Here is a 26,500-nt window from a genome sequence, read left to right on the forward strand (position 1 = left end):
TCACTTTCAAAATTGTCTGCACTCAATTTCCTGTTTTTCCCATAACTGTCTACTCTGTACTGCAATTTTTCATCTCTCCCACAACTCCTTGTTTTTCCCACAATTCTCTGTTCTTAACCCCAATTCCCTGTCACTTCCAGAATTCCCAGTGTCTCCAACCATTCTCTATTCTTTCCCATAATTCTCCACTCTCACAATTCTGTTTCCTAAATTTCCTGTCTTTCTCATAATTCCTTACTCTCTTTTGCAGTACCCCATTATCTCTCACAGTTCTTGCTCCTCTATCATACTCTATTCACTCCCACAGTTCTCTATATTCTCTCAGTCCTCTCTTTTCCACAGTTCTCTGTCACTCCCACAATTCTCTCTCTCCCTCAATTCCGCCTGTCTCCCACAGTTCCCTTTTTCTCCCACAGTTCTCTGTTTTTTTCCCACAATTCCCTGTCAGTCCCACAGTTCTATGTGCCTCCCATAATTCTCTGTTCTCTCACACAATTCCCTGTCAGTCCCACAGTTCCATGTGCCTCGCATAATTCTCTGTTCTCTCCCACAATTCCCTGTCACTCCCACAGTTCCATGTGTCTCCCACAATTTTCTATTCTCTCCCACAATTCCCTGTCACTCCCACAATTCCTTGTTTTTCCCACAATTCTCTTTTCTATCCTACAGTTCCCGTCTCCCACAATTCTCAGGTTTCCCCCATAATTCCACAGGTCTCCCACAATCCTCTCTTCTCTTCCACAATTCCCTGTCATTCCCACAATTCCATGTGTCTCCCATAATTGTTTTCCTACAATTCTTGGTTCTTTCACAGAATTCCTCATCTCCCACAGTTCTCTGTTCTTTCCCACAATTCTCCATTTCTCCCCCAGTTTTTCTTCTCTCCCATATTACCACATTTATCACAATTGTTTCTTCTCCCATAACACTCTATTCTCTCCCACGGTTATTTATTCTCTCTCACAATTGTATGCTTTTCCCTTCTCACAATTTCCTTTTCTCTCATAAGGTCCCAGTGCCTCCCACAGTTCCTGTCACTTTCACAATTCTCTGCATTCACTGAATTTCCTTATTTTTCCACAATTGTCTACTCTGTCCCACAGTTCTCTCTTTCCCACAATTCTTTGTTTTTTCCCATAATTCTTAATCTCTCCCACAATTCTGTTTTATCCCAGAATTCCCTTTGTCTCCCCCAATTCTCAGTTTTTTTTTCTTTAACATCTTTATTGGGGTATAATTGCTCCACAATGGTGTGTTAGTTTCTGCTTTATAACAAAGCGAATCAGTCACACATAAACATACGTTCCCATATGTCTTCCCCCTTGCGTCTCCCTACCTTCCACCCTCCCTATCCCACCCCTCCAGGCCGCCACAAAGCACCGAGCCAATATCCCTGTGCCATGCGGCTGCTTCCCACTAGCTATCTACCTTACTATGTTTGTTAGTGTGTATATGTCCATGACTCTCTCGCCCTGTCACAGCTCACCCTTCCCCCTCCCCATAACCTCAAGTCCGTTCTCTAGGAGGTCTGCATCTTTATTCCTGCCTTACCCCTAGGTTCTTCATGACATTTTTTTTCTTAAATTCCATATATATGTGTTAGCATACGGTATTTGTCTTTGTCTTTCTGACTTACTTCACTCTGTATGACAGACTCTAGGTCTATCCACCTCATTACAAATAGCTCAATTTCGTTACTTTTTATGGCTGAGTAATATTCCATTGTATATGTGCCACATCTTCTTTATCCATTCATCCGATGATGGGCACTTAGGTTGTTTCCATCTCCGGGCTATTGTAAATAGAGCTGCAGTGAACATTTTGGTACATGACTCTTTTGAATTTTGGTTTTCTCAGGGTATATGCCCAGTAGTGGGATTGCTGGGTCATATGGTAGTTCTATTTGTAGTTTTTTAAGGAACCTCCATACTGTTCTCCATAGTGGCTGTACCAATTCACATTCCCACCAGCAGTGCAAGAGGGTTCCCTTTTCTCCACACCCTCTCCAGCATTTATTGTTTCTAGATTTTTTGATGATGGCCATTCTGACTGGTGTGAGATGATATCTCATTGTAGTTTTGATTTGCATTTCTCTAATGATTAATGATGTTGAGCATTCTTTCATGTGTTTGTTGGCAGTCTGTATATCTTCTTTGGAGAAATGTCTATTTAGGTCTTCTGCCCATTTTTGGATTGGGTTGTTTGTTTTTTTGTTATTGAGCTGCATGAGCTGCTTGTAAATTTTGGAGATTAATCCTTTGTCGGTTGCTTCATTTGCAAATATTTTCTCCCATTCTGAGGGTTGTCTTTTGGTCTTGTTTATGGTTTCCTTTGCTGTGCAAAAGCTTTAAAGTTTCATTAGGTCCCATTTGTTTATTTTTGTTTTTATTTCCATTACTCTAGGAGGTGGGTCAGAAAGGATCTTGCTGTGATTTATGTCATAGAGTGTTCTGCCTATGTTTTCCTCTAAGAGTTTGATAGTTTCTGGCCTTACATTTAGGTCTTTAATCCATTTTGAGCTTATTTTTGTGTATGGTGTTAGGGAGTGATCTAATCTCATACTTTTACATGTACCTGTCCAGTTTTCCCAGCACCACTTATTGAAGAGGCTGTCCTTTCTCCACTGTACATTCCTGCCACCTTTATCAAAGATAAGGTGTCCATATGTGCGTGGGTTTATCTCTGGGCTTTCTATCCTGTTCCATTGATCTATCTTTCTGTTTTTGTGCCAGTAGCATACCGTCTTGATAACTGTAGCTTTGTAGTATAGTCTGAAGTCAGGGAGCCTGATTCCTCCAGTTCCTTTTTTTGTTCTCAAGATTGCTTTGGCTATTCAGGGTCTTTTGTGTTTCCATACAAATTGCAAAATTTTTTGTTCTAGTTCTGTGAAAAATGCCAGTGGTAGTTTGATAGGGATTGCATTGAATCTATAGATTGCTTTGGGTAGTAGAGTCATTTTCACAATGTTGATTCTTCCAATCCAAGAACATGGTGTATCTCTCCATCTATTTGTATCATCTTTAATTTCTTTCATCAGTGTCTTATAATTTTCTGCATACAGTCTTTTGTCTCCTTAGGTAGGTTTATTCCTAGATATTTTATTCTTTTTGTTGCAATGGTAAATGGGAGTGTTTTCTTGATTTCACTTTCAGATTTTTCATCATTAGTGTATAGGAATGCCAGAGATTTCTGTGCATTAATTTTGTATCCTGCCACTTTACCAAATTCATTGATTAGCTCTAGTAGTTTTCTGGTAGCATCTTTAGGATTCTCTATGTATAGGATCATGTCATCTGCAAACAGTGACAGCTTTACTTCTTCTTTTCCGATTTGGATTCCTTTTATTTCCTTTTCTTCTCTGATTGCTGTGGCTAAAACTTCCAAAACTATGTTGAATAAAAGTGGTGAGAGTGGGCAACCTTGTCTTGTTCCTGATCTTAATGGAAATGCTTTCAGTTTTTCACCATTGAGGATGATGTTTGCTGTGGGCTTGTCATATATGGCCTTTATTATGTTGAGGAAAGTTCCCTCTATGCCTACTTTCTGCAGGGTTTTTATCATAAATGGGTGTTGAATTTTGTCAAAAGCTTTCTCTGCATCTATTGAGATGATCATATGGTTTTTCTCCTTCAATTTGTTAATATGGTTTATCACATTGATAGATTGCGTATATTGAAGAATCCTTGCATTCCTGGAATAAATCCCACTTGATCATGGTGTATGATCCTTTTAATGTGCTGTTGGATTCTGTTTGCTAGTATTTTGTTGAGGATTTTTGCATCTATGTTCATCAGTGATATTGGCCTGTAGTTTTCTTTCTTTGTGACATCCTTGTCTGGTTTTGGTATCAAGGTGATGGTGGCCTCGTAGAATGAGTTTGGGAGTGTTGCTCCCTCTGCTGTATTTTGGAAGAGTTTGAGAAGGATAGGTGTTAGCTCTTCTCTAAATGTTTGATACAATTCGCCTGTGAAGCCATCTGGTCCTGGGCTTTTGTTTGTTGGAAGATTTTTAATCACAGTTTCAATTTCAGTGCTTGTGATTGGTCTGTTCATATTTTCTATTTCTTCCTGATTCAGTCTTGGCAGGTTGTGCATTTCTAAGAATTTGTCCATTTCTTCCAGGTTGTCCATTTTATTGGCATAGAGTTGCTTGTAGTAATCTCTCATGATCTTTTTTATTTCTGCAGTGTCAGTTGTTACCTCTCCTTTTTCATTTCTAATTCTATTGATTTGAGCCTTCTCCCTTTTTTTCTTGATGAGTCTGGCTACTGGTTTATCAATTTTGTTTATCTTCTCAAAGAACCAGCTTTTAGTTTTATTGATCTTTGCTATTGTTTCCTTCATTTCTTTTTCATTTATTTCTGATCTGATTTTTATGATTTCTTTCCTTCTGCTAGCTTTGGGGTTTTTTTGTTCTTCTTTCTCTAATTGCTTGAGGTGCAAGGTTAGGTTGTTTATTCGAGATGTTTCCTGCTTCTTAAGGTGGGCTTGTATTGCTATAAACTTCCCCCTTAGAACTGCTTTTGCTGCATCCCATAGGTTTTGGGTCGTTGTGTCTCCATTGTCATTTGTTTCTAGGTATTTTTTGATTTCCTCTTTGATTTCTTCAGTGATCACTTCATTATTAAGTAGTGTATTGTTTAGCCTCCATGTGTTTGTATTTTTTACAGATCTTTTCCTGTAATTGATATCTAGTCTCATGGCGTTGTGGTTGGAAAAGATACTTGATACAGTTTCAATTTTCTTAAATTTACCAAGGCTTGATTTGTGACCCAAGATATGATCTATCCTGGAGAATGTTCCATGAGCACTTGAGAAAAATGTGTATTCTGTTGTTTTTGGATGGAGTGTCCTATAAATATCAATTAAGTCCATCTTGTTTAATGTATCATTTAAAGCTTGTGTTTCCTTATTTATTTTCATTTTGGATGATCTGTCCATGGGTGAAAGTGGGGTGTTTAAGTCCCCTACTATGAATGTGTTACTGTCGATTTCCCCTTTTATGGCTGTTAGTATTTGCCTTATGTATTGAGGTGCTCCTATGTTGGGTGCATAAATATTTATAATTGTTATATCTTCTTCTTGGATCGATCCCTTGATCATTATGTAGTGTCCTTCTTTGACTCTTTTAATAGTCCTTATTTTGAAGTCTATTTTGTCTGATATTAGAATTGCTACTCCAGCTTTCTTTTGGTTTCCATTTGCATGGAATATCTTTTTCCATCCCCTTACTTTCAGTCTGTATGTGTCTCTAGGTCTGAAGTGGGTCTCTTGTAGACAGCATATATAAGGGTCTTGTTTTTGTATCCATTCAGCTAATCTGTGTCTTTTGGTGGGAGCATTTAGTCCATTTACATTTAAGGTAATTATCGATATGTTTGTTCCTATTCCCATTTTCTAAATTGTTTTGGGTTTGTTATTATAGGTCTTTTCCTTCTCTTGTGTTTCTTGCCTAGAGAAGATCCTTTAGCATTTGTTGTAAAGCTGGTTTGGTGGTGCTGAACTCTCTCAGCTTTTGCTTGTCTGTAAAGGTTTTAATTTCTCCATCAAATCTGAATGAGATCCTTGCTGGGTAGAGTAGTCTTGGCTGCAGGTTTTTCTCCTTCATCACTTTCAGTATGTCCTGCCAGTCCCTTCTGGCTTGTAGGGTTTCTGCTGAGAGATCAGCTGTTAACCTTATGGGGATTCCCTTATGTGTTATTTGTTGTTTTTCCCTTGCTGCTTTTAATATGCTTTCTTTGTATTTAATTTTTGACAGTTTGATTAATATGTGTCTTGGCGTATTTCTCCTTGGATTTATCCTGTATGGGACTCTCTGTGCTTCCTGGACTTGATTAACTATTTCCTTTCCCATATTACGGAAGTTTTCGACTATAATCTCTTCAAATATTTTCTCAGTCCCTTTCTTTTTCTCTTCTTCTTCTGGAACCCCTATAATGCGAATGTTGGTGTGTTTAATGTTGTCCCAGAGGTCTCTGAGACTGTCCTCAGTTCTTCTCATTCTTTTTTCTTTATTCTGCTCTGCAGTACTTATTTCCACTATTTTATCTTCCAGGTCACTTATCCGTTCTTCTGCCTCAGTTATTCTGCTACTTATCCCATCTAGAGTACTTTTAATTTCATTTATTGTGTTGTTCATCGTTGCTTGTTTCATCTTTATTTCTTCTAGGTCCTTGTTAACTGTTTCTTGCATTTTTTCTATTCTATTTCCAAGATTTCGGATCATCCTTACTATCATTATTCTGAATTCTTTTTCAGGTAGACTGGCTATTTCCTCTTCATTTGTTAGGTCTGGTGCATTTTTATCTTGCTCCTTTATTTGCTGTGTGTTTTTCTGTCTTCTCATTTTGCTTATCTTACTGTGTTTGGGGTCTCCTTTTTGCAGACTGCAGGTTCGTCGTTCCCGCTGTTTTTGATGTCTGTCTCCAGTGGCTAAGGTTGGTTCAGTGGGTTGTGTAGGCTTCCTGGTGGAGGGGACTAGTGCCTGTGTTGTGGTGGATGAGGCTGGATCTTGTCCCCCTAGTGGGCAGGTTCACGTCTGGTGGTGTGTTTTGGGGTGTCTGTGGCCTTATTATGATTTTAGGCAGCCTCTCTGTTAATGGGTGGGGTTGTGTTCCTGTCTTGCTAGTTGTTTGGCATAGGTTGTCCAGCACTGTGGCTTGCTGGTCGTTGAGTGAAGCTGGGTGCTGGTGTTAAGATGGAGGTCTCTGGGAGATTTTTGCCATTTGATATTATGTGGAGCTGGGAGGTCTCTTGTTGACCAGTGTCCTGAAGTTGGCTCTCCTACCTCAGAGGCAGAGCCCTGACTCCTGGCTGGAGCACCAAGAGCCTTTCATCCACACGGCTCAGAATAAAAGGGAGAAAAAGTAGAGAGAATTAGTAAAAGTATGTGGAAAGAAAGAAGGAAAGGAGGGAAGGAAGGAAGGAAGGAAGGAAGGAAGGAAGGAAGAAAGAAAGAAAGAAAGAAGCAAAGAAGGAAAGAAGGCAAGAAGGAAAGAAAGGAGGGAGGGAGGGAGGGAGGAAGGAAGGAAGGAGGGAAAGAAGGGAAAAAGACAGAAAGAAAGAAGATACAGTAAAAATAAAATAAAGTATAATAAAGTTATTGAATTAAAAAATTCTTATTTAGAAAAAAAAAAGGGACGGATAGAACCTTAGGACAAATGTTGGAAGCAAAGCTATACAGACAAAAGCTTACACAGAAGCATACACATACACCCTCACTAAAAGAGGTAAAGGGGGAAAAATCAAATCTTGCTGTCAGAGACCACCTCCTCAATTTGGGATGATTCGTTGTCTAAAGGAGGGAAGGAAGGAAGGAAAGAAAGAAAGAAAGAACGAAGGTAAAGTATAATAACGTTATTAAAATTAAAATTGATTATTAAGAAAAAAATTTTAAAAAAAAACCATGGACGGATAGAACCCTAGGACAAATGGTGGAAGCAAGACTATACAGACAAGATCTCACACAGAAGCATACACATACACATTCACAAAAAGAGGAAAAGGGAAAAAATCATAGATCTTGCTCCTAAAGTCCACTTCCTTAATTTGGGATGATTGGTTGTCTATTCATGTATTCCACAGCTGCAGGGTATATCAAGTTGATTGTGGAGCTTTAATCCGCTGCTCCTGAGGCTGCTGGGAGAGATTTCCCTTTCTCTTCTTTGTTCTCACAGCTCACAGCGGCTCAGCTTTGGATTTGGCCCTGCCTCTGCGTGTAGGTCGCCGGAGGGCGTCTGTTCTTCGCTCAGACAGGACGGGGTTAAAGGAGCCGCTGATTCGGGGTCTCTGGCGCACTCAGGCCGGGGGGAGAGGGAGGGGCACGGAGTGCGGGGCGGGCCTGCAGCGGCAGAGGCCGGCGTGACGTTGAACCAGCCAGAGGCCCGCCGTGCGTTCTTCCGGGCGAGTTGCCCCTGGATCCCGGGACCCGGGCAGTGGCGGGCTGCACAGGCTCCCCGGAAGGGGGGTGTGGATAGTGACCTGTGCTCGCACACAGGCTTCTTGGTGGCGGCAGCAGTGGCCTTAGCGTCTCATGCCCGTCTCTGGAGTCCGCGCTTTTAGCCGTGGCTCGTGCCCTTCTCTGGAGCTCCTTTAAGCAGCGCTCTTAATCCCCTCTCCTCGGGCACCAGGAAACAAAGAGGGAAGAAAAAGTCTCTTGCCTCTTAGGCAGGTCCAGACTCTTTCCCGGACTCCCTCCCGGCTAGCCGTGGTGCACTAACCCCTTCAGGCTGTGTTCACGCCGCCAACCCCAGTCCTCTCCCTGCGCTCCGACCGAAGCCGGAGGCTCAACTCCAGGCCCCGCCCACCCCGGCGGGTGAGCAGACAAGCCTCTCGGGCTGGTGAGTGCCGGTCGGCACCGATCCTCTGTGTGGAATCTCCCCGCTTTGCCCTCCGCACCCGTTGCTGTGCACTCCTCCGCGGCTTCGAAGCTCCCCCCTCCGCCTCCCGCAGTCTCCGCCCGCGAAGGGGCTTCCTAGTGTGTGGAAACTTTTCCTCCTTCACAGCTCCCTCCCACTGGTGCAGGTGCCTTCCCTATTCTTTTGTCTCTGTTTTTTCTTTTTTTCTTTTGCCCTACCCAGGTACGTGGGGAGTTTCTTGCCTTTTGGGAGGTCTGAGGTCTTCTGCCAGCGTTCAGTAGGTGTTCTGTAGGAGTTGTTCCACGTGTAGATGTATTTCTGGTGTATCTGTGGGGAGGAAGGTGACCTCCGCCTCTTACTCTTCCGCCATCTTCAAGGTCCCCTCCCAATTCTCAGTTTTGTCCCACAGTTCTCTACTCTGTCCCACAATCCCCCATGGCTCCCACAAATCTCTGTTCTATCCCAGAATTCCCTTTTCTCCCACAATTCCCCATCTCCCACAGTTCCTCTTGTCTCATTCAGATTTCTGTTTCTCTCTTAATTCTTTGTCTTTTCCACAATTCTGTGTTCTTTCCTAAAATTCTCTGTTGTTTTCACAGTTCTCCTTACCTCCCACAATTTATTCTCTCCCCTAGAATCCCATTAACTTTCACAATTCCCCTTTCTACCATAATACTGTCTTCTCTCCACATTTCTTTGTTCTCACAATTGTCTGTTTTTTCTGTCACTCCCACAATCCCCCTTCTCTCCCACAATTCCCTGTTTCTCCCATACTTCCTGATCTCTCTCACACTTTTCTGTTCTATCCCACAATTCCATGTTCCTGCCACAATTCTCCATTTCTTCCTCAATTCTCTTCTCTCTCACAGTTCCCCTTGCTCCTCCCAATTCTGTTTCTCTCACAGTTCTCTTGTGCACAATTCTTTCTTCTCCCATAATGCTCTCTTCTCTCCCATAATTTTTTGTTCTTGCTCACAATTGTCTGTTTTGTTCTTTCTCACAATTCTTTTTTCTCTCACAATGTCCCAGTTCCCCCCCCCAGTTTCCCTATCACTCCTACAATTCCTTGTCCCTTCCACAATTCCCTTTTCATGCACAATTCTCTGTTCTTTCCAACAGTTCTCTAATTCTCTCCCACAATTTCCTGTTTTTCTCGTAATTCCTAATCTATCCCACAATTCTCTGTTTTTCCCCCAGAGTTTCCCTTTCTCTCACAAGCCTCTGCTTTTTCCCACAATTCTCTAACTCTCCCACAATTGTCTCTTCTTTCCCACAACTACCCTTGTCTCCCACAATTCAACTCACCCACAGTTTTCTGTTCTTTCTAATAATTTCCTGTTTCTCTTCCAATTCTTTTTTCTCCCCAATTCCCCATTTTCTCCCACAATTTTCCATTCTCACAATACTTGATCATCTTTCACAATTCTATCTCTCACAGAATTCTCCCTTCTCTCCCATAATTGTTTTTTTTCTTCTACTGTTAATTCCCATCTCTCCTGCCATTCTCTGTTCTCTGTCAAAATTTCTTAGATCCCTGGAGCCCATCCCCAGGGTTTGCCAGGATCAGGCCCCTGCGTGGAAGAAGCACAGAAGGTTTGGCGCATTCAGGAGTGGCATGGCCAGAGTGTGGGAACAGAGTGTGGCCTGGGAATGAGGATGTGACACAGAAGGTAGGGTGTCAGCAGGAGGACATAGCTAGCTTTGCATGGGATATAGGTGTGGCCAAGAAGGAAAATGGGTGTGGCAGGACGAGTGTGACCCAGATGAGCTCTGTATGGCCAGGCAGAGAGGAGGGGCATGGCCATGTGGGGAGGAGTGTGGGCATGGACATGCAGGAGTGTGGTGTAAGTGGCAGGGGAATGACTCTGTCAGGGCAAAAGTAGGAAAATTCTTGGTTATGATGGAGTGCAGGTGGCCTGGGAGGGCATAGCTAAGGAGGAAAGACAGGGGGTCAATTCCTTGTCTCTGAGACAATACTCTATTTCAGTACATGACAAAAATATTTTGTAATCGTGTATTTAAAAGTATATTATTTATGCTACCTACCTATGGTTATTTGAAATCAGAAAATACATTTTTAAAGCTTTCTATCCCTTATTTTAGTGCTACTCACAATGTGTCACCCCAGTGCGTCTAGTTCACACACTTACCAGTCTGCAATGAGATGAGGACCTTGGACCAGAGGGAAAGTAAGGCACTGCTTCCTTCATCAAGAAAATCTTGCTATGAAAAATACATCATCTCAACTAAAGTTGTGCTTAGTGACAGCAGATTGGTATTTTAGTACAAATTTCGTATCTCAGCTTGGACCTGCAGCTAGCGATTCCTGGGCTGGCATTTGAGTAGCTAGCACTGTCAGTCACTGAAGCAGTCAGTAGGCAGGCACTGAAAGGGTAGAAGAGTCAATGAATCTTGAACAATATCATTCATTCAACAGTACATGTGGCGCATCTGTGATGTGCCAGGTCTTAAGTGCTGAGAACACACAGGTGAACGCACTGCACAAAGCCCTGGCTCTTAGGGAATTTACCTTCTAAGTAAACAGATCAAGCAACCAATGAACAATCCAGTACACAAACAAATAATTTCAAAGTGTGAGAAACACCATGAAGAAAAACCAAGTGGTGTGACAGAGATTGAAGGGTGATGGTGCTACTCCAAGTGTGGTCCAGGAAGCAACAGATCTGCATCTCCTGGGAGCTTGTTAGAAATGCAGAATTACAGCTTTAACACCATCCCCCCACCGCTGAGTCCAAGTCTGCATTGTAACAGGCTCCCCAGGAGATCCGTGTGCACAGTGCAGATTGAGAACCCTGGATACAACCTCAGATGTGGTCGTCAGGAAGCCTTCTCTAAGGGGGGGACATTTTAGCTGAGACCTGACTCATGAGAAGGACCCAGCCGTGTAAAGGTCAGGACAAAGAGTGGTCCAGACAATGGGAACAGCAAAGGAGAGCTTCCTGTGCTTGGAACGAACAGGGGAAGGCCAGCGGGGCCTGCACGGGGTGAGTGACGGCAGAACGTAGGAGAGGATGTGGGGACTGGAGCGTGCTCGGCTTCTTGGGAGCGGCGGGGGGGTTGCATTTTCTTCTAAGTGAGATGTGAAGCCATAGGAGGGTTTTAAAAAGAAGAGTTACTGACCCGACAACAGGGAGAATTTGCTTTTCTCAACTTCAGTCTTCACCACTCTCCAGTTATGCCTGGACACCTTCACTTGGCCCCCTGCCAGCGCTGCCCTTGACCTTCACAGTCTTTGCTAAGGTCTGAATGCATGAAGGCAAGTTCCTAAGACACAGCCAGTGGGCGTCCTTATAGCTCAGTGTTCCACGGGGTCTGCATGGGTTCACCAGGACTCGCCGCATCGGTACGCAGAGGGACCATGTCTGTATCATGTCTCTCTCAAGGGCCAGGGCTGCCTCTCACTCTTTGAAATATGGTAAATGCCACTGTTCTTCAAAGGGATTTGTTGCCAGTAAAATTAAATTACTGGAGGTTATCGTTCTGTTTAATATTTTTAATACTATTGTAATAACTTCAGAGAATATATTATTGCAAGTTCCAAGCTTGTGTGTGTGTGTGTGGGTGTGTGTTATTTATTTTTTTGATGAGACCAGGGTCTCTTAACATAAACCTCTAAAAAAATGAATTAATTTTAATTCACTGATGATAGATAACTGCCTTTTATTGTGGGTCACTCTCAACTTATCTGAACCCTAGTTCCATATCTCCAGATGTACACAGGGCATGACTGTTTGAAGAAGTTTCTCTAATTTATAGCTGAACTTATTTAAGACTGAACACTCCTTGATATGTGCCAAGTGGGCCTGGGAGGGCACTGACAGGCCTGCTATGGGACCAGTTCAGAAAACTGAAGCTTGTCCTCTGATGAATGCTGACAGGGAGATGCCCAGCCTTTTACTCTGTTTGGGGATCCATCCTGTATGAGGTTTCATAGGGGGCAGGGGCTCGCTCCCCTGTGTAGCGGTGGTTCTCACGCGGAGGTGGGGGTGGGATTTTGTTACTCCCATCCCATGCAGGAGCCATTTTTGGCTGTCACACTGGAGGTAGGGATTGCTATTGTCATCTACTGGATCAAGGACAGGAATGCTGCTAATATCCTGAAATGTACAGGACAGCTTTCACAGCACAGAATTAGCCAGCCCAAATGTCAATAGTGCCAAGGTTGAGAGACCCTGTTCTAGGCAAACCAAAGGCCAGAAACTTGCTATCCTTGATACCTGGCAGCTAGAGCATGGGCTCCTACCTCCTCAGCTTGGACAGTATATAATATAGATATACATGTACAGGTACGTGTGTGTGTGTAGTTACTAAGTAACTACGTTGGGAAAATTTAACTTAATTCTCCTCCTTTTTACCCTATTTTGTTTTAATTAAAAAAATTTTTATTGAAGTATAGTTGATTTACAATGTTGTGTTAGTTTCAGGTGTACAGAAAAGTGATTCATCTGTCTATCTATCTGTCTATGTATTCTTTTTCAGACTTTTTTCCCCTTATAGATTATTACAAGATATTGAGTATAGTTCCCTGTGCTGTACAGTAGGTCCTTGTTGGTTATCTATTTTCACCCCAGTTATTCTGAAGCTGAAATGGGGGGAAAAGCTGGTGTTTAATAGTAAACTGTTGTTGTTATTACTATTATGTTATTGTAATTAAGTTATTAGGCCAGTTGTTACCACAAGTGGGCCTTTATGGGTGAGCAGATTTGACATGGTGGACTGAGAATGCCAGGAGTGTACCACTGGTCACAACGGGTGAAACGCACGTTGCTCTGGAGAGGAGCTGTGCGGAGCAACGTGTTACCAGCCACCCAGGCAGGAAACATCAGGATAGACTTGCCTAGAGGAGTGAGAGATTTCATCCTTTCTCCCCTGTGGAAATAATTGGTAATGGATCCGGTTTGCTAATAATTACCAAAATTAAAGAGAAATGGAGCAATAATAGGGTTATGTTAATGAAATTTCCTGCTGGTATTGGATTTGCCTTTCACTTTTTAAGTATAAACTGTAGCCAAGGACCATGCAACATAAGTTTTCTTTTGAGGGGAAACAACAACATGGTAGGCTATGTCTGAATCTACCAACTTGCCGTATAAAGAGAAAAGATAAAGAAGGCAAGAAGAGAGGCAGTAAAAGAAATGGCTGCTGATTTTGAGAAATGTCTGGGTTTAGGGGCAAGATGAGTTCATTGTTGGAAACACTGCAGTTGTGATGACAATGGTTATCGACAGTGAAATCCAAGAAGCAGTTCAGAGCACAGAACTGAAACTCAGGGAAGTGAGAGCTGGTTACAAATAAAGAAACGTAAGTCATCTGGTGTGGTTGGATGGTCAGACCACAAGGATGAATGGTGATAGCCTTCACGGCTTTTGTTCTCCTTTGCTATCATTCTGTACTTACCAAAGAGTCTTCGGACTAGTTGGGTTTCCCTACTCAGAAGGGAATGCCTGATTAGCTCACCTAAATATATTCCTGCCTCTTTGGCAGTTTTGTTTGTTATCGTAAGCATTGTGAATTAATAAATTGGAGAGAAGAAAAGTAAAAATGGAAGGAAAATCAAGAAGGTAAGTTATGAGTGGCTGTAGGAGAAGGAGGGGGAGGCTCTCTTAAGTGGTTTGGATTCACTGTAAAGTGGGATTGAAGAATTAAAGCCGCAAAAGACAAGTTGACAAACCATTCTCTACCACCACCACATCAGACACAGTTTTCCAAGAAATATGCTGTGGGGGATATTAAAATTCATACTTTAACTCTTGAATCCTAGGAACAGATGTTTGTGATATTATTTTATTGCTTGGTCTCCTTATGCGTTAAAAACCAAAGATATACAGGCTCTAAATACAGAGTTATTGGTACAAATATTTAAAAGATATAATCAGAATATTATAGCAAAGGTTTGGATTTTTCTTCTCTCTCTCTCTTTCTCTCTCTCTCTCTCCCTCCTTCTCTCTCTCTCTCTCTCTCTCTCTCAGTCAGTCTGTCTCTATCTCCAGCAATGGCAATATAAGGCTTTATAGCCAAAGAAATATACTGTGAATTATAAAGTATGAAATAAATTGTTAACGAAAATGCTAAAATATGTTACTCTGCCCCTCTTCAGTTGCACTTTCCTTGATGTTACGTCAGAAGCAGAGGCAGCCATGTGAGTAGGAAGCCTAACGCATGAGGTTATCTGAGGAGTGCTCTTTTGCCCCAAATCAGGGTTCTCCAAAGAAACAGAACCAACCAGAGATCTAGCTAGCTAGCTACATATCAAGAAATTTATTTTAAGGAATTGGTTCACACAACTGTGAGCAGTGCCAAGTATTAAATTTGCAGGGCAGGCCTGCAGGCTGGAAACTCAGCAATAAGCTGACGTTGCAGCCTTGAGTCTGAAATCTGTAGGGAAAACATTTCCTGAGCTTCTACCACGTGCTGGTTCTGGAGCCAGTCTCGGAGGCCATGGGATGGGTGGGACATGTTCCCTGCTGCCTCACCAATACTCTAGGTAGTGAGACAGACACATCTTCAGATAATTTCATTTATTTCGTAACTCTATAAACTTACTGTGGGAGGATAAAGAAAATGTATTTAGCCATGGCCTTTACTCTGGAGGAGATGACCTCTGAATTGACTTTTTAAAAAACCATTTTAACTGTTTTTAAGTGTACAATTTTGTGGCATGAAGTACATTGACAATGTTGTACAAACATCACCGTGAATTGCCCTTTAAAGGCTAACTGGGGGTTATTCCGGTGTATCAGACACTGTTAGATGCAATATAACATCTGTTCTCTCCCTGCCTACATTTTTTTTTTACACAAATGGTAGCATACTTCACATAGAGTTTTCACCCTTGTTTTCTTCAGTTAAAATATCTTGGAGGTTTTCCATATTGATACATAAAGCATTCCAGTTTGATTTTATTTAACAGTTGTACACTGTCCCATTGTATAGATTAATATAATTTATGTAAGTGGTCTCTTAATAGTGAACAAAATTTAATTGTTTCTAATGCATTCCCATTACGAACAATGCTGCAATGAATAATATTGTAATACTTACATTTTTTCTCACATGCGAGCAGATCTGTGGAATAAACACCTAGAATCAAAATGACTTGCTCCAGAGGAAGTTGCTTTTATCTTTGGTAGGCATTTCCAAATTACCCTCAATAGGTGGTTGTACCAGTCCCTCTCAGAATGTATGAGAGAGCCCATTCCCTCACACCTTCATCAATACATTGTATTGCTTTTTGTTACTGATTTTGTAGGAACTATTTACATAGTAAGGAAATTAACTCTTTTTCCGAAGTATGAGTGTGTGAGTCTGCTTGGGTTGCCATAACAGAATAAAACAGACTGAGTGGCTTAAACAACAGAAATTTATTTTGTTCTCGAGGTCAGAGGTTCAAGATCAAGGTGCCGTCAGCATTGGTTTCTGGCTTCCTGGCTTGTAGACAGCTGCTTTCTTGGCCTCTTCTCTATGCATGTGGCGAGAGGGAGCTCTCTGGTATCTCTTCCTGAGAGGACACCAGTCCTATCAGATTAGGGCCACGCCCCTAAGACTTCATTTAACTTTCGTTACCTCCCTGAAGACCCTATCCCCAAACATAGTCGTATTTGGGTTAGGACCTCAACGTACAAATTTGGAGGGGGAGCACACAATTCGATCCATAACAATGAGTTAGAAATATTTTCTCAGTCATTTTTCTTTTGTTTTTGTTTGTGGTGAATTTTGCTTTGAGTAATTTTTATGCACCTTAATTTCACAGTCTTTTCTTATATGGTTTCTGGGTGTTGGGGTGTCGTTAGAATTACTTTCATTTAAGTCCTAAATGAATTCTTCTACGATTTTTCAAATTTATAAAAATTTTGCCTTTTTACTTTATTTTATTTTATTTTTATTTTATTTTATTTTATTTTTTTTTTACAAACCCTTGTGTCGAGGGCTGACTTTCAATAGATCGCAGCGAGGGAGCTGCTCTGCTATGCCTTTTTACTTTAAACCCTTGATGTATTTGAAATTTATTCTGGTGTAAGGAATAAAGTACAGCTCTAACCTCCCCTGTTTTTTTCAGTTACTCAATTGTCTCAGGACTATTTTTTCAATAAACCATCCCCCCATATCCCCCTACACACATACAGAGATTTGAGATATCATCTCATTATTAAGACATGAAATTCCCATGTATACTCAGATCTGTTTGTGGACTTTTTACTCCGAGCCATTATTATGTCCATGAACAACAACACACCAATATCATGTTAAAGTACTGGGACCATCTGGCAAGTCATTCTTCTCTCATTCTTCTTCTTTTTTCAGAATTTTTCTTGATACTTTTGCTTGTTTATATTTCTGAATGAAATTTGGAGTTGGCTGGTCAAGTTTTTTATTTTTGTATTTTTTTTTGAAAATCTGGATGGTAATTTTACTGGGATTATGTTAAATTTATATATATAGGAAAACTAGAAGTCTTTAGAAAAATGTGTCATCCTATACATGAATATGCAGTGCCCTCTCCAGATGTTCAAGTCTTCTTTTGTGTCCCTCAGTGCAATTTTAAAGTGTTTCTTAAAATCATTTTAAAGTGTTGAGTTTACTCCTTGGTATTTAAACTTCGGTTTTGCAATGTAAGGGAAATCTTTTCCTTTTTTATATCTTCAAACTTATTGGTACATTTATGAAAGCTGTTGACTACATTCAACTTCTGTTTTGCAATGTTTTGAATTCGTGTGTTTTCGTTAGTCTTATTTTTTGTTTCTTTATCTTGGATTTTCCAGGGATTCTTTCATATAATCTCAACTAATAATAATTTTACCTCTTCATTTCTAACTGTAATGCCTGTAATTTCTTTTTTCTGCTAATTGCAAAAAAGTTAGGACTTCGCAGCAAAATATTAACTAATAGAAGTGGTTGTGGACATTCCTAATTTTTGTGGGAATGTGTCTAGTGTTATTTATCCATTAAGCATTGGGTTAACTTTTTAGATTGGCATATAGTTTTTTTTTTAAACATGTTCAAAAAATATCCGTCTATCTCTTTTTATTCCAAGTTTTAACAAAATCAACAAACGCTTTGGTGAATGGGCTTCTGTAGAAGATGATAGAGGGGTTGATTTGTTCATCTGAGTCAATGTGAACTGAACCAGCACAGGTAGAAAGAGGAGTCCAGAGGCAGAGGTGACCATGGGAGCATAGATTGCTGAGAAGCACCATATAACTTAGGGAAACTGGATCTTCTGAGGACCTGGAGATTCAAGTGAATCAGATCTTGAGCCCCAGGCAGTGGGAAGGCCAGGCCTAGCTGACAAAGGCTTACACTTTGCTTAAGGGTAAATCTATTAAATATTGTACAAAATGTGGTGAGCTGATACTAAAACATTCTATGGTCTGAAAGTGATATGTGTGTGTCTGTGTATCTGTACAATTGCTTTTGATTTTCTAGTTTAGACCATTGCTTCTCATACTTTACTGGGTGTATCTATCCCTCAGGGATCCTGTTAAAATGCAGATTCTGATTCGCTTACTCTGGCTGGGGCATGAGAATCTGCTTTTGTATTTCTCACAAGCACCCAGGTGATGGCAGTGCTTCTGGTCCAAGGAGCACACTTTGGATGGCAAGGCTTTCGAGTACCCTATGTGTTGTCCGTAGAAAGAAATACAGAGATTGAGAGTAAGCATTCAGAAACTTTTGTAGCAGTTTAAGAGAGTAATTTTCTTTCTCATGAATCTGAGAATAAAGAAATTTGGCGTACATTTGCTTTTTATTTCATTCCATTAGTAATTTTTTGGTTTTGGTTTTTACGAAAATATCGGTGGGCAATTGATAAGAAATTAAAAAAACAAAACAAGACAACCAGTCCTTCACTACGGATAGTTCCAGAAGCATTACTTTAAAGTACCTCCTCCTGAAGGAAAATTGATTATCTTTCTTCTCTCACGTGGAAGCAGGAACATCTGTCTAAAGTTTTCAGTTACCCCAAATTAATTCAGCTTGATAATTAGGGAGTAGAAGAGATGAGTATGACTATTCTACTGTTTATAATCGTAATATAATTAACCCCTAGCTTTATCTGAATAATTTCAATAATAATTATCAATGAAAATAATATACTTGCTTTATTTTTTAAAATGCCTTTGTAATTGCTCAGAGTGGCCTCATACTTGATTCCATTGCTTTTTGCAGGGTTGTAGCACTGAGCACTGAGCCCCCTGGGGTGAGAAAGGCTTGTGTGGCACTGATGCGGTTTGAAGGTCACCTACAATGTGATATGTTTATCCTCAGGTGAGTCTGCTACGGTGCTGGAAATTCTAGTACCAAAAAGTGACTGCTAGAATGAAAATGGGCTACTACTCCGTGGGAAACAGCATGAAATATATATTTTATTGTATCACATGAACTAGAAACAATTGATTGCATATTATACTAGTGGTTAAATACTTAAAAGAGATTTCCACTTCTGGGAACTTCCTTGGATTTTGTGTTGTCGTTCTGTGTTCATACGCTTTGCTCTCTGCGGACACTTGACAATATAGATGAGAATTGTGTGGTGGGAAAAGGGCTAAATTTAAGAATATTCTATCCATTTAAAGGTTTCCTGAAAATTGTGTGTGGGGGGGGGCGGGTGTTATTTTATTTTAACAGAGAACAGCTCAGTCTGGCCCCCAAAGTACCACAGGAAAACACTGAAAACCATCACTGTGAACTATTAACTCCAATAGATTACATCTGTTTAAAGTCACATCACTGAAAACAAACTTCAAAAGTGTGCTGAGGGCATTCATTAAGGACAAGTGAGCATTTAATTGGTGGGTGGTGTTAATTAGGGAGATAGCAGGTCCTTGTTAGAGAATTCTTTTCTCTACCTCTCCTTTCTTTCTTTATTGTTCTCTCTTCTCCCTCTCTCTCTCCCCTCCTTCTGGCCTTCCCCCCTTCCTTCCGTTCTTCTCTCCCACTACTGCCCCTTCCCTTCCTTTTAACAAATTATTGAGCACCTCCTATGTGCAAGATATTATGCTAGACAGGAAAAAAGAGAGAAAAGATAGACTTTGACACTAATAATGAGGCCCCCAGACCACCAGGATTTGGGATACTTGAGCAAAAGAGATTTGATGAAGTTTATCCTCCAAAGGTAAGGGGAGAGGGGTGGTCAGAGGAGGAGAATGTTCTGGCCGGAAAGGAGTCAAGATCTGAGTACAGAAAGCTGAAGGACACACATTTCCGCTTTGGGTTTAGGAGTGGCGGGAACGCTTGGGGTGTAGGAGGTTAGCACCAGGTCAGTATTATATCTAAAGGACTATAAGCCTGGCCTCTAATTGAGAAGGGGTGTGGAGGCAGGGTCTAGCAGGTGGTGAACCAAAAGAATTTACTGGGATCTGAAAAATAAGCTGAAGTAATAACCCCATCGTGGGCAGGCAGGCGAGAACCTTCCCCTTCCTGAGGTGAAAGTAAGCCTCCTGCGTCTGGACTTGCTTCCCTAAATTCCACCTCCTCCTTTTCTCGAAAATGAGGTGAAATAATACCAGCCACAAAAAAGCATTGACTCTATATAACGTGAGGCTGTGATCTTATTACGTTATAAAAGTGTCCCTTGGCTGTTTCATAGGTTATAGCTGCTCTCTCCCTCAAAGTAGTTTGTGTTTTTGGAATCCCACGTAGCCCACATTTTGTTTTTCAGAGAAAACATTCAATGGCTGTGGCCGAATGAGGTCTCACCTCTACCCCCAGGCAACCAAGGCCCACTAGGTCTCTAGGCCCACTTGATGCTAACCGCTGAGAGTCTTTTCTGGATTTGGCGATTTGGTACTGGTTATTTCCATCTGCTCTGAGAATGAAGCCTTAGAATAGAGACCATACTGAGAAAATCTTAAAAGTTTCTTTCGCTTTGAGAATCATGAAAGCAGGTAGTACATCTTACCCATCTTCTGTCCTTGGTACCTCACACAATGTCTGACACATACGTAATGTACAGCCGGATGGATGGAGGTGCCCACAGTGTGCTACCAGGAGGCTGCAAAATTATTGTTGCAGTGAAGAAACACTTTTTTTCCCTTTTGTTTTCCACAGGATATCTTCCTAAACCTGTCTAAATGGATGGGTGGGAGGATGGACAAGGGGATGGGATGATAGGTGAGCGGACGGGTGGGGGATGAATTCAATGTTACACCATCAGTTCCTACTGACCATGGAGACTCTTCAGTATCATTAAACTATCTCTGTATGATGACTCGGGGCAACTCTATCACCTGTTTCTGAGTTTCACTTGGTTAAAGTTTGAAATCACGAACTTCCATTCATTTGATTCTGCCACTTTGTGTATTAATCTGCTGCAGGTTTTGACAACCTAACAGTGATAATTTCTAGTTATTTGTGTGGGTTTGATGTTGGCTTTTACAAAGTTTTATATACATGGCTTGTAAACCTTCATATTTTTTGGCTTTAAATGATTTCTCACCTTCTAGGACAATGTTACAAAACATTTTATGGTGGAAAAGTTTACAAAGGGATAGCATGAGTTTAAAAATTATAGTCAATGACAGTGATTTCATTGAACCAGAAAAATGGAAACCCTGATCTAGATCCTCTAAATTAAAAACAAAAGTGCATTTGGGGTAATCACTTTAATATTGGACTGTACAGCTATGATAGGTAGGAATTTTTTCCAAAGGGCATCCTCATTGGTGAGATCTGTCAATTGCATGATTCTTGTCAATTGCATGAATCTACGACCCTGTGACCCAGAGGTTATAAACTCAACATTACTAACACACTTCCACACACACATTTCATAATCTTCAGTGTGAGAATTTTTTTTTAAAAAAACTTTTAAACAGCTTTGGAGGGAAGAATCTTAACCTAAAGCTTTTTGAGTAACTAACAAAAAGACTTAGGAAACTGCCACTGGGGGGCGATGGAAGTTCAGAAACTGCCCTGCTAGTCCCTAAGGCATTGGAGCACTTCAGCTGGTTTATTTATTCAAAGCTGGAATTTGGACTAGCGAACCACCAAGCTCAGGGAAATTCCTGGATAAGGAACACAGTCCTGGGAAAAACCTACCAAAGATGGAATTAGCACCTTGGCGGACCGCCTTTAACACAAAGAGCTTTCTTTCCTTCCTTGTGCATCTTAAAAACTGACTTTAGTTCCCATCAGTTAGAAACAGAGGAAGCCAAGTTAAACTGCAAAGAAATGAGACAACAAAGGAGGGTGCTTATTTATCAGGACCTGCAAACACATGTAAGTGCATAGTTTAAACGGCATTAAGGTATCTCCCAGCCGCTTGGATCAGAGTTTTGGCTGGTGTGGGTGGGCCTCAGTCAGGAACTTTCCTGGGGGAGGAGGGAGGTTGTAGAGTTTATCTCAGGAAACTCTGAGTCATAGCTAACACTTCAGGTGACAAAGAATCTAGTGAGGCAGAGTTTAGATGGGTTTAGAAAGGTATCTTGTGGAAAACAAAGGAGAAAAACATGTGTCTTCACTGAAGGGGTAATTCTGCAGCCACTTGGTGGTGGGCTGTGGGTTTTATTTCTCCTTCCCGGTTACCTCTGCGGTGCTTGGGACCACTGGTCGGATTGGGGTCCAAACCTGGCCCCAGACTTTGGCCATCCCACTCCATTCAGCATTATCATTGTTGGGGGTCCACTGATCTTACTTGGTTTTCTCTTCTTTCCCGAGATTGATACCATCAGTGTCAGCAGCACAAGGATTTTTGTCCCGCTTCCACTCCAAGAAGGGCCAAAGGACAGGGAGAAGTAGAACGTAAGAAAGCAAGTCCAGAATGCACTTTTGTGCATAAGAGAAGGCATAAATATAGCCAAGGGACTGTGTTGCACCCCATGTCCCATAGGTTCTCCGTTTCTAAAGCCCTCGAACCTAGCAGAGGGATGGCCCGGGAGTTCCTAGATTGCAGCTCAGATGAGGACCCATGGATCCCAGAGCTCAGTGCCTGGTGCCCGCTGGAAGCTGCTGGTGCATGTTTCTGAGGACACTCAGAAATCTATCTGGAAGCATGTTATATCAGTGAGGACATTTGAGTGAGAAGCCCAACTTGAATTAGTCAAGCAGAAAAAGGAATTTATTGGTTCACATCCCTAGGAAGTCCAGGGGTGGGGAAGGCTTCAGGAAGGGCTGGATCTGGGGGCTCTGCCTCCCTCTCTCAGCCCGGTGTCCATCTGTGTGACAGTCTCTCTCCCAACTTCTTTAATATCCTGGGTAATTAGCTCCTATCAGGTCACATACTTTCTTTTGGATCATTGACTCTGTTGAGGGGTAGAACAGGGTAATATGATTTGCGGGGGCCCCGAGGGTTGTTACTGATAGCCCACCTAGGACCACATGAAATGGGAGAGAGGATGTTCCTCAGAGGAATTGATTCTGGACAGACTAAAGCAGCAGGAATCTACATGCAAATAATTTGTCTGTGTGGACAGGAGATCAAGAAGTCAAATAATAATGAGATCAGTTAGCCAACAGTAAAATTAATCCCAATTGTAGTTTTGCTTCCTTAAATTCTACCATAGGCCTAATGAAAAGGCTCTGGATTCTTGAGTAAGTAAGTTGGGGAATGTCTCTACTAATTCCAAGAGGATCTAGGAACTGTTTTCTATTGGCAAATGCCTCTATCAAAAGGAACCTGAGTTGTAATCAATGCAATAAGGAAAGCACCATGAGTTCAATATCGGATGCTGAAAAGAAAAGGGAACATACTGTCTAATAACGAAAAGGACCAACAACTGCATTTGGGACTAACAGTCCTGAAATTAGCCCTGGAAACCCCTTAAGGTCTCCATAATTATTGCAAGGCTCCCTTAATTCAAGTGATCTGCTTTCTATGTAAATCCTAATCATACAAAACACATGCCCCGGTGCAAAACATAAACTGAAACAAAGTAAAATTGCAAGAAACTGAGCGCCTAAAATAGCTTGCAGCAAACACTGATAGGGTGTGATTGGAGACAGCGGGGCATTTGGGCCTGGGTGACAAAAAGGGTCTGCAAGGCTGAGAGGGTTGTCGGAAGCCATTGTGCTGAGGGCCGACATCCACCCACAGTTGCAAGGTCTAAGAGGAAAGCCCTAGGCGCTGCGGCGGGGTGGCCTGGAAAGGCTACCTTTCTGAATGTTCTGTTCCCATGTCTGAGTTCTCTCGAGCTCCCTCCCTGCGGGCTGTGAATCTGGAAGTCACTTCTGCTCCCAGTGGAGTGGCAAGAATACCAACCTGTGGAGTCATCTGTGGGTGGGACGAACGATCATATACCGGTCTAACCCAGGAGTTGGCACACTTTTTCTGTAAAGGGCGGGAGAGTTAGTATTTGGAGCTTTGTGAGCCCTAGTTTCTGTCTGGAAATTACTCGGCTCTGCAGCTGCGGGCAATATGTGGCTGAATGGGCGTGGCCACAGTTAGCTACCTGTAGTCTAATTGGTACTTCTTCCCCGTTCTCGAAGTGTTAGCTCCTCCTTCTATGGACTGAATTGGGTTCCACCTCCCCACCCCCCCCACCGCTGCCAAATTCATATGTTGAAGCCCTAGCCTCAGGTGTGATTGCATTTGGAGAAGGTTTTTTTTTTTTTAAGGAGGTAATTAAAGTTAAGTGAGATCATATGAGAGGGGTGCTAATTGGATAGGACTGGTGTCCTTATAAGAAGAGGAAGAAACACCAGAACCTTCCCTCTCCACCGTGTGAGGACACAGCAAGGCAGTCATCTGCACGCCAGGAAGAGAGCTTTTATCAGAAACCAACCCCGATGCCCCTTGGTTTGGGACTTGCAGCTTCTGCAACTGTAAGAAACTCAATTTCTGTTGTTTAAGCCCCCTAGTCTGTGATGGTTTGTAAGGGCGGCCCCAGTAGATTAAAACAATGATGCACACATTAACTGTATGAATCTTGTTGTCACTTTAAATGTCTTTCTTCTCTCCCTCTCTCCTTCCTTCTTCCCTCCCTCCCCCCCTTGCTTCCTTTCTTTTCAAAATTTTTTACATCACTCAAATGGAGGTAAAAACATCTGCCCTGCTTATCCAACAAAATTTTTCTGAAGCTTAAATTAAATCAAAAACATGAGGTAGGGCTTCCCTGGTGGCAGAGTGGTTGAGAGTCCGCCTGCCGATGCAGGGGACACGGGTTTGTGCCCCGGTCCGGGAAGATCCCCCATGCCGCGGAGCGGCTGGGCCCGTGAGCCATGGCCGCTGAGCCTGCGCGTCCGGAGCCTGTGCTCCGCAACGGGAGAGACCGCAGCAGTGAGAGGCCCGCGTACCGCAAAAAAACCCCAAAAATACAAGATACAATATACTACAAGCAAATATTAAAGTATTTCTGTTTAAGCTCAATCACCTCTATTTGCAGATGTAACCTAGCAACTCTGGACTCAAATGTTGAGGGCTTCCCCACCAAGCGAGGTTACTTGGTCAGTGGAGTGGTGTTTGTGTTTCCTTGCCTGCGGGCTTTTATTTTTTTGAGAGGCGGGGGAGCTACAAGGAGGCTAGGAGAAGAAAACAAAAGGATTCTGGTTCTAGTCCGTGGTGGAGAGGTAAGGGAGGTTGGGCTCAGAACTCAGAACAACTGAATGAAGAAAATAATTACAGACTCTGAACAACGTCAGGGAGAAAACCAGGGTCACGTGACAGAAGTTACAGGCCTGGGACTGGCTGTAGACGAAATAAACAGTCTTTATGGCCTCTTCGTCTTCCCTCTCATCTTTTCTTCCCTCAACCCTCATCTCCAAGGCTTTCAAGCTCCTAGTTTCTCATGAAAATGTTGAATGAGGATGCTGTTCTTTTCTTCGGTATCATCCGTCACCTACAGTTCACAGTAATAGTAATGACTATTGTTAATTGTGTACTTCTGACCTGGGCACTACTATGCTAGGCATTTTTTGTAATAAACTTTTAAAATTACAGTAGTTTGAGATCTACAGAAAAGTTGCAAAGCCATAAAGAGAATTCCCATACACTGCACACACCGTTTACCCTATGACTAACGTCTTACATGAGCCTGGTGCATTTGTACAAGCAATAAACGAATTTTGATACATTAATATTAACTTTCATTCTTGATTTGAATTTTGTTAGTTTTTACCTAGTGTCCTTTTTCTATTCCAGGACCCCTTCCAGGAGGCCACATTACAGCAGATCATCCTGTCTCCTTGGGCTTCTCTTGGCTGTGCCAGTTTCTCAGGCTTTCCTTGTTTTTCAAGACCTTGACAGTTTGGAGGAGGAGTGGTCAGGTATGTTGTAGACTATCCCTCAACTGGGATCAGTCTGATGTAATGCATTATTTTTTACTCTGATGGCTAAGCTTCAGTGTTGGGATAAATTACTTCGTCGTTACAGATGAAAATATTGAGGCACAGAGAGGTCAAGGAACTTCCCCAAAGTCACACAGCTAGCAAATGACAGAAGCAGTGATCAAAGTCGAGGTTGACATGACCTCATGCCACACACTTACTTGGCCTCCCCAGCTCCTATCTGCTGAATTCTTGACATGGAAATAGTTCCTTTCAAGGCTACCAGGGTGATGCTTTTTGTAGCTGTTCTTGCATACAGTTTTAAACAGTTTACTGGTATGTTTAATTAGGTTCGAACATTTCTCCAGTCGGTTATTTGCTGAACTATTTGTGTCACTTCAGTGGCTGCTTTCTTAGGGCGCTTGGTTAGTTCAGAAGGAACGTCACTAGAAAGTATTAAAGAACTTGTGTTTCTAGGCGTGGTTCTCAAACTGTGCTCACCTGGCGCCCAGGATGGTCACCTGGGCTGCTCGTTAAACACGCACTTCGCCGGGGTAGGATGACCCCCTGGCCTGGTTTGCCCAGAACTGACCCGTTCCCAGGATGTGGTGCTGAAACCCAAACTGGGACAGTCCAGGCAATCCAGGATGGCTTGTCATCCTACCACAGCGTTCCTGGGACTTGCTCGGGCCCAGCAATCTGCTTTTAAACAAACTATGCAAGGGGTTATTCTGTTAAACATACAGAAGTTGGAGATCCACTGCGTCGGATATGGGAACGAATTGCTGACATTGCTGGGGACGGGTTTCTGGAGACACTGAGAAAACCTCGATTTCCATCTGTTTTGGTATGTTTGATTCTGCCTGGAGTTGAAGTAGAATAATATCACCCAGCCTCCAGCCCTGATAACGTCAGTGGGGTGCTTTT

General features: G+C 42.1%; 1 protein-coding gene across 3 annotated transcripts in view; it reads left to right on the forward strand.

Annotated features, from left to right (window-relative positions):
* MID1 (midline 1) overlaps positions 1–26,500 on the forward strand; it is a 671,868-nt gene that overhangs the window by 7,078 nt on the left and 638,290 nt on the right. For 2 of the 3 annotated variants that reach the window (XM_073798991.1, XM_033849640.2), the window contains exons 2-3: positions 18,542–18,640; positions 25,449–25,573. The gene's annotated coding sequence lies outside the window, so the exon portion shown is untranslated. Of the gene's footprint in view, positions 1–18,541; positions 18,641–24,024; positions 24,134–25,448; positions 25,574–26,500 lie in introns of those variants that run through there. The other variant, XM_019928547.3, reaches the window with a different exon arrangement.

This window comes from Tursiops truncatus, chromosome X (genome assembly GCF_011762595.2).
Source record: "Tursiops truncatus isolate mTurTru1 chromosome X, mTurTru1.mat.Y, whole genome shotgun sequence".
Lineage (NCBI taxonomy): Eukaryota > Metazoa > Chordata > Mammalia > Artiodactyla > Delphinidae > Tursiops > Tursiops truncatus.